At 37.9% G+C, this 13,454-nt stretch overlaps 1 protein-coding gene across 1 annotated transcript in view; it reads right to left on the bottom strand.

Annotated features, from left to right (window-relative positions):
* The window catches only part of ADCY2 (adenylate cyclase 2), a 197,750-nt gene that overhangs the window by 136,877 nt on the left and 47,419 nt on the right, over window positions 1-13,454 (bottom strand).

Genomic DNA, 13,454 nt, shown 5'->3' with positions numbered 1-13,454 from the left:
ACTAATTTAAGAAAATGTTGGAGAAACTGCATTATATTTAATTTTAAAAGTGTATTTTTAAGATTCATCTTAAAGATTAAAGAAATTCACAGCATTCTAACATTTCAAAATTGATTTTTCAAGTTTGTTTTTTCAAGGTTTTATTGTATTAACCATCCTGTTTACAGTTAAGAGTGTAGTTCTTCACAGCATTATAATGTTTCAAAATTGATTTTAAGTTTGTTTTTTCAAGGTCTTATTTATTAACCATCCTGTTTACAGTTAAGAGCATAGTTCACGTGTGATTAGTAGTTTCTGATTAAAAGCTGCATTGCAAAACAATTACTTTGCCAAATCATTCCATGGGGTCTAAGGAATTGTAAGGCAGAAAGATTTTGTTCACCCTGATGCACGAAAACATCAAAATTTAATACACAGTATTGTATAAATTATATACAATAATTACAATACAAGATTATACCAAAATCCCCAATTCAGAGAAGCATTCTGTGTATCTAAACAATGTATGTCAAATTCCATTAAAACACTACATATATTTGGACATGGAAATCAATTTCAGACACCCACAGCCCATAAGCAGAGATTACTGATAGCTTCTTGGAAAAGGATGCTATTATCCACACTAATTTTGTGGAACTAATTCTTCATATGCAAATCCCAGACTGTACCAGCAAAAGATACTTCTTCATTATGCGTGCAAAGGTTATGTATTTGATGGTACATGGTTTCAAACTCCATCACATATTTGAGAAAGCACAACTGGATCTGAAAGATTTTGAATACTTAAGTAGGCATTTCTCGAAACATGTAAGTCTGTGTATTATGTTCCTAAGTAAGCCTTTCCATTCATTTTAGTTGGCTTATCAATCTGTTCCGTCATCTACCATCTAAAACTGCAGTGTTCAACTCAGACAGTTCCCAAGTATCTATTAGCAATAATAAATTGCAGCTTACTTCTCCCACTGTCAGTTTGTTTCCTTCACGCCTGCATGTGATGACTCCACAAGCAAAACTGAACCCTAACATATGTGTACCTGCCAGAACGTGGAGCCATCTTCCCCATCTTGGAGAAGGAAAGGGATGGAGAAGGAATTCCACTTCTATTCTCCACTCATCTTTTCCTAATTCCTCCATTAAGATTAATCCAGCTACTTCCTAATTACCTTTCAGTTCTGCCCAATCATCCCTTATGCTCAAGTCTCACTGCTTTGTACTGCAGTTGCATTCCTCTCACAGTCTTATCTTATTTTTTTTTTTTCCAATTGCATCTTCCACAGCCCATGTTTGCACCTCACTGCTTTCCTGCCCAACCTGCTCTGCAACCAGATATATAAATGATAACTGGCATACCCTGGAAGTACAAAAACATATTACCACCACATCCAGGAAGGACAGAAAAAGACCAATCGGACAGAAGCCCAAGCTCTTCAGCAATTACACAGAAGTAGACACAAACAGGGACAGAGCCAAAACAAAATGTTCAGAGCACAAAACAAAATAGAACCACAAAGGATTGAAAGAAAAATAAAGTTAAAAAACAAACAAACATAAAACCACACACACACACACACAAAAATAACCCACAAAAAATCTTTGTTACTGTACTCTTTCAATCTATCAGCTGATAGTATAAGAAAACAGAAGCACCTGATATCTCTTCACTCCTCTCTGAAAGCTTTAGCTGTGATCAGATGTTAATAAAACCAACCATAAAGAAAGGGTTTAAAACACTTTGTCTAAACAAGAGAAGGATTATGCAAGTATACTGTTTAAAAATTATCCTGGCCTGGTAAAAATCAGCTGTGATACTGAGAGAGCTAACTTTGTCATCTCAAAACTTGGGAAAGATGTAGAATGTTCTGTAGGCTGGAAGAGGGAAATGCCTTTGAAAAGCTGGGATTAAATGGAACTAAAAACTGGTTGGTTTAGATTCAGTTTCTGGAGCAATAACAGACCTAATAATCATAAAAACCACATAAGCAAGTATAGTAAGAGTTAAGAAAAACATGTAAAAGCAAATGTGATTTTGATGAAAATAAATCATGTTAAGGCAATCTCATTTTCTTCTATGTCATGATAAAAGGTGTCAGCACTGGGAAGGAAGCTGAATGACTTAAGCAGTAAGAACAAAAGTGAAAGGTCTTGTAATACAGACATAACATAACCAGAGGCTAAATACCAGAAAGGTATGTAACGCCAGCTGTCTCAGACACGTCTCCTGTTTTAAAAAAAAAAAAAAAAAGGTTTAAGAAGAACCCTGAGCTCCTGTTCTGGTAGAAATATTCTGAATGCCTCCACATCTCAGGGACTTTGAAAACAAGGTTTCATTGTTCCCAAGTTTATACCTAGGGGCAGAAGTAACTTGAATATTTGTGAAAATCTTGTTATTAGAAAACAAAACAACAACAACAACCAAAAAAAAAAAAAACAAAAAACAAAAAGCAGGATCTGAGTATTTTATATACTTGAATATGGCTTGATTATATAGCCAGACTACACAATCCGTCTGACTCGTGCGATATATAACAGGTACTAAAACTCAACAGTGGATATAAGGTAAAATACAATGCTGCTGCAATTTAACATAAAATAGACTACAAAATACAGAAAGAAAGAAAAAAAGTGATACACTGTAATATTTTTCATAATATTCAGCTGTATCTGAGAACATTAACTCCACTTCTGTAATGTTGTTAAGAACAAGTATGATTTCTGTAAGTCACTCCACTTCTTTCCCTGGTTAAAATAAATGTAGAATTTTACCTTCCACTACTACAAACTCCCCCTTAATGCTATGCATTCACAGAATCATAAAACTAGAATCACAGAATCATAAAGTCATAGAATGGCTTGAATTGAAAGGGATCTTAAAGATCACCTAGCTCCACTGCCCTTGCTACAGGCAGGGCTGCCCTCCACCAGCTCAGCTGCCCTGATCCCCATCCAACCTGGCCTTGAATGTCTTTAGAGATATAGCACCCACAGCTTCTCCAGGCAGCTGTGCCAGCATTTCACCACCCTTTCAGTGAAGGACTTCCTCAAAACATCTAATCTAAACTCCTCTCTTATAGCTTTAAACTGTTCTCCCATTTCCTCTCATTATCTGCCTGTGTAACAAGTTGGTCTCCCTCATGTTTATAAGCTCCCTTTAAGCGCAGCAATGTCATCTCCCTAAATCCTTCTCTTCTCCAGGCTGAAAAAGCCTAGCTCCCCCAGCCTTTCTCCGTAAGAGAGGTACTCCAGCACCCTGGACCCTCTGCAACAGTTCTACATGACCCTCATGGCCTGGACAAAGCACTCCAGGTGGGTCCTCACAAGGGCAGAGCAGAAGGAGATAATCACCACTCTTTTGATGCAGCCCAGGATACTGTTGGCCTTCAGGGATACGAGTGCATACTTCTAGTTCATGCCACATTTTTAATTCACTGAGACCCCCAAGTCCTTTAAAGCAGGGCTGTTCTTCTCACTGTCTGTGCACATCTCGGATTGTCCCAACTCAAATGCAACATTTTGCACTTGGCATCTTTGAAACTCATCTAGACTCATGGAAGTCCTTTTTTCCCAGCTTGCCCAGGCAGGTTCCCTTGACTGGCATTTTTCCCTTCTGTTGAATCAACCACACCACTCAGCTTGGTGTCATCAGCAAACTTGCTGAGAGTGTACTCAATCCCATCATCTATTTCACTGATAAAAATGTTGAAGATCACTGGTTCCAAGAAAGAACCCTGAAGGACACTACTCATCATCAGCCTCCATCTGGCCACAGAGCTGCTGACCACAACCCTCTGGCTGTTAACTTGCAGCCAATTATTTGTCTACTGAACAGTCCACCCTTCAAATCCATCTCTCTCCAATTTGAATAAGAATGTGATGCATGACCATATCAAAGGCCTTGCAGTAGTCCAGAGGGATGACCAGGGGGATGCTCTTTCACTTCAAATATTCAGTTACTCAGTATCAAATAGGATGAGCTGGATTACAATCATGTAAAAGAACAACTGAAAACAAACTGATCTGCCAATTCTTATATTGGCATATAGATAAACACCAGATGCTTAATGTTTATCAGAAGATAGCCAACACATAGTCCTGGAACTTGGGTCTGAGAAGATACAAGAGGCATCAGTCATCTTTGGATTGCTAAAACAGAATCTCTCATATAAAATGCTCATATTCACAGCTCTTGATTCTTGGCAACATTCCTGTTCTCTATTTCCAGCAATGGTTTAACGATTGAAGTTGAGAGCTCTGTCAATCACAAAAGTTCCTTTTCGATTTCACCATGGAACAGAAGTATTCTCTCCAGGTACCATGAAATACAATGTCTTTACCTTTCATCTTTAGAACACACATAAGAAATATGTAAAGCTTGGGAACAATCAATGTATTTCAAATGTCTCTACATATAAGCTCAATTCTACAGAAGATGATACTCAAAACTTCTGTGTAGAGTGGTTCTTCAGATAGAAAGAGTTGGGATTTCAGGACCGAGTCATAGAATGAACAACAGCCTTTGACTTTTTTCATGATCTTTTTCTAAGAATTGACAGAATATATAAATATTATATAAATATTAACATATATAAATATTATATAAATATTAACACAAAGTGACACCAAGCTCTGAAGAATTTGGCTATCCCACTGAAAGAGTGAACAGTACAGAACAGAATAGTTCAGTTGGAAGAGACTTTCAATGATCAAGTCCAACAGTCGGACCATTTCAGGGCCAACCAAAAGCTGTCATTGCTAATAGGTGTCACTGCATGTCTACACTTGGCATGTGTACCCATCAGTAAATGCAGTATTAATTTACGGTGTACTATTTTTGACACTATTAAAAGCAAACTGTTCCACCAAAGCATGCCATAACCACAAAGCCTGTAGCTGCTTTGAAATTGTGCTGGAAGCAATGTTTGATGTGAGTCATCACTGCCACTAACTAGTCAAAACATGCTTTTTTGTCCTGATATGAACTTGGATTGCTTTAGAAATTTGATTCTCAGGCTTTTCTGACAAGCTTATCATTTTCCATACCCTGGAGATGAGTATTTGGGCACTGATGCTACACATCAGGGCACACAGCATTCACTTTTGGTTAATGTCTTGCAGGGAAGCCTGTGATTTTCCAGCTTTGATTGAGAGGTATCCAGGACTTCTGCCCATGATTCTTGGCTGTCAGAGCTTATCCAGCCTTGAGTGCATTTGCTGCTCTGGGCATCTCCTCTCTCAGAAGTGCCAGATTTTCATCAATTATGTAAGTGGGTGTTCTTTTCCACAGCAATCTAAAGGACGATGAGCTACCATAATTTGGCTGACTACATGGGTTTGTAATGGACAATATTTTTTCCTGCAGATTTTAAGCAGTTACTTTAAGAAGTGCAGAAGAACTTCCAATACAGATTGCTGAAGTGATGTGACTTGAGTGAATGTACACCAACAGGCCCAATGACAACCCAGTGTGGGATATCACTAGCAATCATGATCACTCACAGAAATTCATTCTTGATATAGGACACAGCATAAAACAATAGCTATGCATTTCTACATATGTAGCAAAATAGAACGATTTTCATTGCAAAGTAGTTCTTTCTTAAAAAAAATCAACCCAAATCTGAATGGTTATTTTGTCACAGCATCTCCAAACATGTGCCAGCCTCTTCAGGCTCTGAATCATACAAATGACTGTGACCTAGGAAAACTGGCCTGAAGTAGATAATACTTTGTGGCTCTTAGATATGACTGCTGGATAGATCCCTGGTTTGGACTCCAATGCCATATATTGTAGAGGGTCTGAGTCCCATGGAACAACCCACCGGTGTTGACATCTGCTTTTCTGAGTGACACTGCCTTAATCCTGAAAGGTATTTGGAGTTGAAAGTTTAACTTATTTTCCACTCTAAGTTGTGCTTCTTTGCAAATACAGTAACACAGGAGCTGTTTCTTTTTTCACTGAGAACAGCTGTATCACAAAAATACTAAACACTCATGTTATACAACTTATGTTCCAACTATGACTCACTGTTTCCACAGCTAGTAAGCATTCATTAACAGGTTAATCATAACTTGTTAGGCATATGGAAGCTCAGTGCTACTCAGAACAATTTCCCCTTGGAGAGTACAATATCTCAATGCTGACAAATGTAAGTAAATCCAAGTGTGCTGTTTCACTCTGAACTATGGAAAAGCACTGCTCTGGACACACAGCATTAGTAGGGCAATAGTTAATGAAGTAACTGTGGTTCAGGACAGCCTCTTGAAAACACGTAATGACAGGAAAACTGAAGGAAAACTGCACTACATTTTCACAGTATATTCAAGAAAACTCTGATCCTATAATTAAATGGTTAGACTGCAAATATTCTCACTAAGTGGACCAACACATTATAAAATTGCTTTCAGACATTAATTGTGTAAAGAGAGTATTAATAGGTAATTAAAGAATTTTCTCTTGGAAAGAATAACGCTTGGATCATGGCTACTGATTTCAAAGGCTGTCTATGTATAAAATAGTATAAAAGATGATACACTAGTTTTCCTAAGCAAATAACTAAATTCCATAACATAATTGACATAATCTACTAATCTTACAAATTTTCTGCAATTACTATGTTCATGATTTAGTACAGTGTTTGTATTAAGGTGTCAGAAGGGTATTTATAAAAAAACACAGACTGTATGTAAAAATGTAAAAAACTCCACGCTTTGAATTCCAGAAAACAAACCCTCTGACTTAAAAAAGCCAGGTAACATTCAAAGAACAAAAAATGCTCCCTGCTTTAAAAAATTCCTTGAGTGCTAAAATCACCTTCTTATGCCGAATGACCTCTGAAAAGTAATTATGCAAGTGTTAGATAAGGTAAAGGTGGGCCTGTTGTTCACTGAACCCTGCAATAATGGAACAAAAGGCACTCAATGATACTACAGAATTGATCTAAAACAGATGAAAAGAAAGTACATCTTCAGGTACCAGACCATGAACTTCTTGAACTTAGCACCACAGGAGGTCAGAGTGTACCAGCATGTTCAAAAGAGATTAAACAAATTCCTGGACTACTTGTCCATAACCCAGTAATAAAAAGACAGGGCAGGGACGTACCCTCTGACATTTCTAGCACAACTGTGGATGCTGAGGAAGTTCGAAAGGAGCAGACCACAGGAAGCAATCAAGCTTGTGTGCTGTCTTTTAATAGCAGCTCCTCTTGACATCCTTGGGGACAGAATACAGAGGTAGACTGACAACGGCTCTGACCCTGCAGGAATTTTACTTATGTTCTTATGCTTAGAATCAAAGGGACTTTATTTAAAAAAGAAAGGGAAAAAAAGAGAGAGAGAGAGAAAAAAAAAAAAAAAAAAGCATTTATGACGCAATATCTTCCTTGACTTTAGAATAAAGTAAGGTTTCAGAACAAAAATTGAAAGTCCAACCAATTTATGAAAAGAAAGCATCATAGATTTAGTAAACAGAAGGGAGTTGTGAGAGGAAATATCAATTTTCAGCATTAACAAGATATAATATACAAGAAATTAAATTTTAGTTTATATAAAATATACGTTTTTCATGTGATGGGTACATCACAAACCCTGAGAATAAAAATCAAGAACAAAAAAGTGTTCACAAAATTATGTTCATAATAAACTCTTACCTCACTAATTTTAAACAAATATCAACTTTTACTTCTTAATGATTGTCATATAGGTAAGTAAACAGCCCCGTAAATCATCACTTGTTCTTGTTCATGAGAAGCTTTCAAACTAATTATTCATTTCCTTTGTGTAGAAATCTGGGTTTAAATGGCATCAGGAAGCAAACATTCATTACAGCCTCTGCCAAAAAATTAGCCACAACCATTATCAAAAGAGGATAGAACAGCAACAGGTTGACTGCCGGAAAACAAATACTTCAACATAAAATAACTGCACAATAAGGCATGTATGAATGTGCTGATTGCATACTATCTGGTGCTTTCCATGCCTCAGAATATTTTCTTTCATTGAACAGGATTGCTAAATGGCACACAGGATTTGGAATGGGTCACCCAAGGACCGTCAGTAGTGACCCAATGCTCTATAGCAACATTTGGTTCATCCTCCTGTAAGAAAAGGGGACTTAATGACTTAGCAACCATCATCTCCACCCACCCTGAGATTATTCCTGAATACATAAGCAGAAAAAATAAAAATTAAAAAAAAAAAAAAGACTGGCTCACTCTATAACCTGTTTTTGATATTTTCTTCCTCAGTTTACTTGTCCTCTTTCTGCTGCATCTCACTGGTCTTGTTTCAAGCACAGAAGAGTCTAATTAGCCAAGACGACAGATTAATCCTGATACAATTCTGGTAGGACTCTGTCAGCAAAAAGACAACTTCACAAAACTCTATGTAGCCCAAAAATGGCCTGTGTATTCAGGATTAGATGACAATAAGCTATGCCTTTGCTTTGTCATTGATATGACAGTTGAAAAGCACCAGAGAAAAAGAATACATCCTTCCTCGATGCTATCCCTCCCTTTTGAGCTTTGTTTATAAATATCAAGAGCAGAAACCTACAACAGTAGTAGCAATCACTTTAACCCTGGCTAAGTCAAAGCTGCATACCCTTCAGAAGGATTCTACATAACAGCACAGAATTCCGAAGTAGAGTATAATCAATGGATTTCCAAAGGGGAAAAATCAAGACAGATCCAAACAATTATACAGTATGAAGCTCTAGGTAAGTTCTTCTTGGAACTTACTAGTTAAGTTTTAAATTAAGTTTTAAGTTACTGTTTCTCTCCCCATCACTTAATTTCAGTGTTTAAAATTACAAAGCATAGTTTCACTGCAGCATCTGTAGCATTGTTATTCAATAATCATTTTTTTCCCTACGTTCCAGTCCTGTTTTTCTGACAAAAGTGTCTACTTCTAGTTTCTATTAATGAAACAAGTAGTTTTATTTCTTGATAAGGTTAACTAAAACAAAACCTTTGTGAAGTCTAAAACTTGGTAGCTACCAAAACAGGCAGAAAACAATGTAGTGGAAAATTCTGAAGGCAGGGGACTGACAGACAAATTCAAAGTGAGAAATAAACAAGTACACTTTTAAAAACAATTTTAAAGGTTAATTTTAAAGGAAATTAACCATTGGAACAGTAAAAAAGCAATGCTGCAGTGGATTTCTCATCATTAGGAAAGCAAAATTTGTTCTAAAGTTTTTCAAAGCTTCTATTGCAGCTATTAGGTTTGTACTAGAAATGAATGCAAAGAAGTCTAATTTGTAACAAGGGTCAAACAAAATTGGCAGATGTAATGACTGACGGAAAACTAGGAATAAACATATGTATTTGAAATACGGTAGCAAATAAATCAGAAAGACTTTAGAGACTGAGACTCTTATAAATTAAAAATAAAAATTAAAACAAAATATGTAAACAATTATATTAAATAGCATTTCTGAAGAAAAAATTGAATACATTTGAAAGTGGGGGAGAGTGAATTTAGGAGTTCCTCAATAAAGGTACTCCAGCAGAACAGCACTTTTGAGAGCACTCAATACTCACTTCACACATGAGTACATCAGGAAGTATCTTTAAGAGGCAGCCTTCATTTCACAGCTGAATCAGAGCCTGGCAGCACTCTCATTCCAGGCACCTGTAAAAACTTATCCTTGCTCAGAACAACAGGATGAATCTGCTCACTTTAGATCATTTCCCAGACTTTCCTGAAGTCATGTTTTTGCAAATGCCTACATATTAGGTCGTTCAGAATCCCTTCTGCAGATACATGTATCTGTGGATGCACTCATCAATGTGGGCAGCAGGGACATGAAAGCTTCAGATTCTGAAGGGACTCTCTGGGTTCCCCTACTTCTCCTATCCCTTCTCCCCCAATATATCAGAAGACCTATCCTCTGAATCCCTTGCGCTGGATCTGTCTATACAGAAGGTGCCTTTAGAACAAAGATCAGAGACACCAGATGGTTAGACAGCATTCTAGAACAACCTGCTTGAGATTTCACAGAATCACAGAACCAAAGGTTGGACAGGATCTCCAGAGCTCATCAGACCTACCACTCTGATCAATCAGGACCACCTAGAACAGATTGTCCAGGACAGTGCCCAGTCAGGGTTTGGAAGTCACCAAGGAAGGAGATTCAAAACCTCTCTGTGCAATCTGTTCCACTATTTGATCACCAGGCCTACAGTAAAAAAGTGTTTTCCAACATTCATATGGAGTTGTGCGTGTCTTAATTTGTGCCCACTGCCTGTCAGCAGGCACTACTGAGAAAAGCATGGCTCTTTTCCTCACACATCCAAATCAGGTATTTAGAAACACAGATAACATTTCACCTGAGCTTTCCCTTACTTAAGTTGAACAATCTCAGCTCTCTCAGCCTCTGCTCACATGAAGGATACTCCAGATGCTTAATTGTTTTTATGAGTCTTCATTGGACTCACACCAGTCAGTTCCCATCTTCCTTGCACTAAGAAGGACAGAACCGGAGACAGCACTCCAGATTTGGCCTAGCCAGTGCTGAGCAGTTGAAAGATTACCTCCCTCAAGCTGCTGACAGTGCTTTTCCTAATGAAGACCAGGACATGAACATGTACAATCCAAACATCTGAAGGAGGTCTAAGCCCTGAGGGGTATGTGCTACTGCCACATATTACAACCATCAAAGTGGCCTGAACAACACAGTGGGCAGCCCTGGGAGTCCTCTGTGGTAGTGGTTATCAGAGAATCCATAAAGATCAATGCTTGAAAGTGAAGACGGGAAAAAGGGGTCGCAGCGAGAAGCAAAATTGTACAGCAGCTCAGCACAGCAGTAACTGTAGCTCTGCATGCTGAAATGCATGAGATGTTTCAGAGAGCAAAACGTATTCCAAAACTTTGCAAGAAAGAAAGGGTACTTCTCCTCCTGACCTTATCTACCAAGCAGGAACATGCAGATGATAATGGAGAATACTCCCTCCCTCTGGAGAGCAGAATTCCTTCTTTCCTTGAGTCAAACAAAGGATCACTAGGTGGTCAGCAAAGGGCAGCACACCTGGTGAGCTGACATTTTATGTGGTGACTGTTCTAATAGGGGGCAAATAACAAGAAGAAGGAAAAAGGGTAAGGAGTGGAGCATATCTGTTAGGAAAAAAATAGAATAGTAAGGAGCCTGAACAAATGAAGCTTTGATTTCTTTTGTGCAGATCAACAGTGCACAGATCAATAACATCATTTACCAGCTCAAGACAGAATGTGCTGCAAAGGAAAGATGCAGTAAATAGAAATGGCTGAACAGTGTGACTCCACTTACAGAAACCTGATAACTGACTGATTTTAGCAGACCGTGCTTTTCCCCAGGCATATATTTTTGGGCAGACTACAAAAGAAACACAAGAAAGTGCCAAGCAAAAGAATCTCCCAATAACGTCCATGAAATATTGTGATTGTGTACAGAATTGTAAGAGTACGATGTTAAAAGAAACAGATTTCTTCTGTGGGAGGGCTGCCAAAATATGACATAATAAATCCATAGAAAATGTTATTAATAATAGAAACAAAATGCCTAGATGTGTATGATGTCAGAAAAGTGGAGAAAACTATGGTAAGATTATGCAAATGTTTGGGGAAGAAAAACCCACAAAAACATAACAATTAATTGATTTTGACACTAAAATGGGTTCTACAGCACTTTCTAAAAACTATACATTACCCCTGTGACACCTCCTTTTCACAAACAAAGGTTTTCAGGTCTACCACTACTGCGATTGTTTCACAGTGACTTTGGTATCTTGGTATCACACAGAACTTTCTACATGCAACCCTGAAACCTGCCTTCTGCTAGCAGCTCTGCAACTTTCTACCCAAAGTACAAGGTCAAAGAATTCCAGAGCCTCCCACAGCAATATTTTTTCTCATTCTTATTCAGTTGTTTTCATGCAGTTATGCCCATAGCAAATGCAAACCCAGCACTGCTAGGGTGCATACTCATGGGAAAGGGTCTGCCTGACATAAGCATGGTCCAGGCATGACCAGTAGCATAATACATAGTCACAGCAACTCTGGAGTTTGAGCAGGTCCCAGGTAAAACCACGCAGTCACTACAGGAGAATTATTACTAGGAGAACCACCTGCTGCACTAGAGAGGATGCATGGGGAAGGATGCTCATCTGAGGGTTTCCCCAGATGGCCACTGCTGAAAGTTTATCCTTTCTCTTTTCCGCCTCTCTCTTATTTTGTTTCTGTTCTCCTCAGAAGTAACTTTTCACATATTCAACCTGTCCATCAAGCTGATTCAGCATTAGTACATTCATCATTCCAAATTTCTTGCACTGCCTGCATATGTGCTATTCAGGGTCAAAACCCTTTGCTAGATCAGGTTTTTGCTCACTGAGACCAATCTCAAATCTTGTCATAATGTACTTGAAGTTATTCTCCAGAGCTGTTTTTGTGAATTTCTTTAAAAACTTCAAGAACAGCAATGCGGAAATCAATTAAAAATTGTAATACAGATTATGTCTTTGTGCTGAGAAATTCTGCTACGGATTTCCCGCTCATGCACTTTGTTACAGAAGTAAAAAAAAAATAAAATCTCAGACATTTCAGTACATAAGTTTTAAATGATATTACTTTATTATAGTAGTTGTATCTAAAATAAGTTCACATAAAATTTAAAGCAATTTTGAAAGAGAGTATGATTTTTTGTGTGTTACTGGTATTCCACATCATAACATCATGTAGTGCGCTGGGAGATAAAGTGTTAATGCTCCAGTTCCAGGTACCTGCCTGGAAAAGAAGAACTACATACCCCAGGGGAGAAATATAACTCCTGAACTCCTGGCAAGGTCACCTGATCAGGCTCTTCTTCGCCTCTCCTCGCTGCTCCCTTTCCTAATTGCACACATCACTTCAGTATTACTGTAAGGCCTACAGCTTTCAGATATATTTCATTATATTTGATTTATTAGCTACAATTCTAATTATACTGTATTATATCTTGCATTCTGAAACCATATTTAGTAAATTACTTTGTTTCTCCTCAGATAATTGCCACTGTTTTTAATTATTTTGGGGTCCCCTGTTTCCCCTTCCAGAGGTGCAGATTTTGTGATGTCCCTCCAGCCCCCTGTTCACAGAACCGAGCCAAACCAGCCCATAAACTGTTGACGGAGTACCACTGGAGAATATATTTAGCCTAAGTGAACTTAATAATTATAGTAATTCTGAATTTAAATACAGATTGCCTCAATTTTAAATATAAGTAATTTTGTAAAGTATTAAATGATTCGAGGAACAATGTAGGCCCAGACACTCCAGACACTCATGGACTATTGATGCGATTTCATGTTAAACTCTTGACTGTGGTTATCTTCTAATTGCAAAGACTAACTAATGCTACTTAGCTGTAGGATTAGCTAAATATGGTAAACTTAATTAATCCCAGCAGGATGAATACAGAGAAAAAATAGTCCAGTCTCCTAACA

The sequence above is a fragment of the Coturnix japonica genome, chromosome 2 (genome assembly GCF_001577835.2).
Source record: "Coturnix japonica isolate 7356 chromosome 2, Coturnix japonica 2.1, whole genome shotgun sequence".
NCBI lineage: Eukaryota > Metazoa > Chordata > Aves > Galliformes > Phasianidae > Coturnix > Coturnix japonica.
The sequence above is the reverse complement of the archived record's forward strand: the minus strand, read 5'-3'. Positions and strand labels throughout refer to the sequence as shown.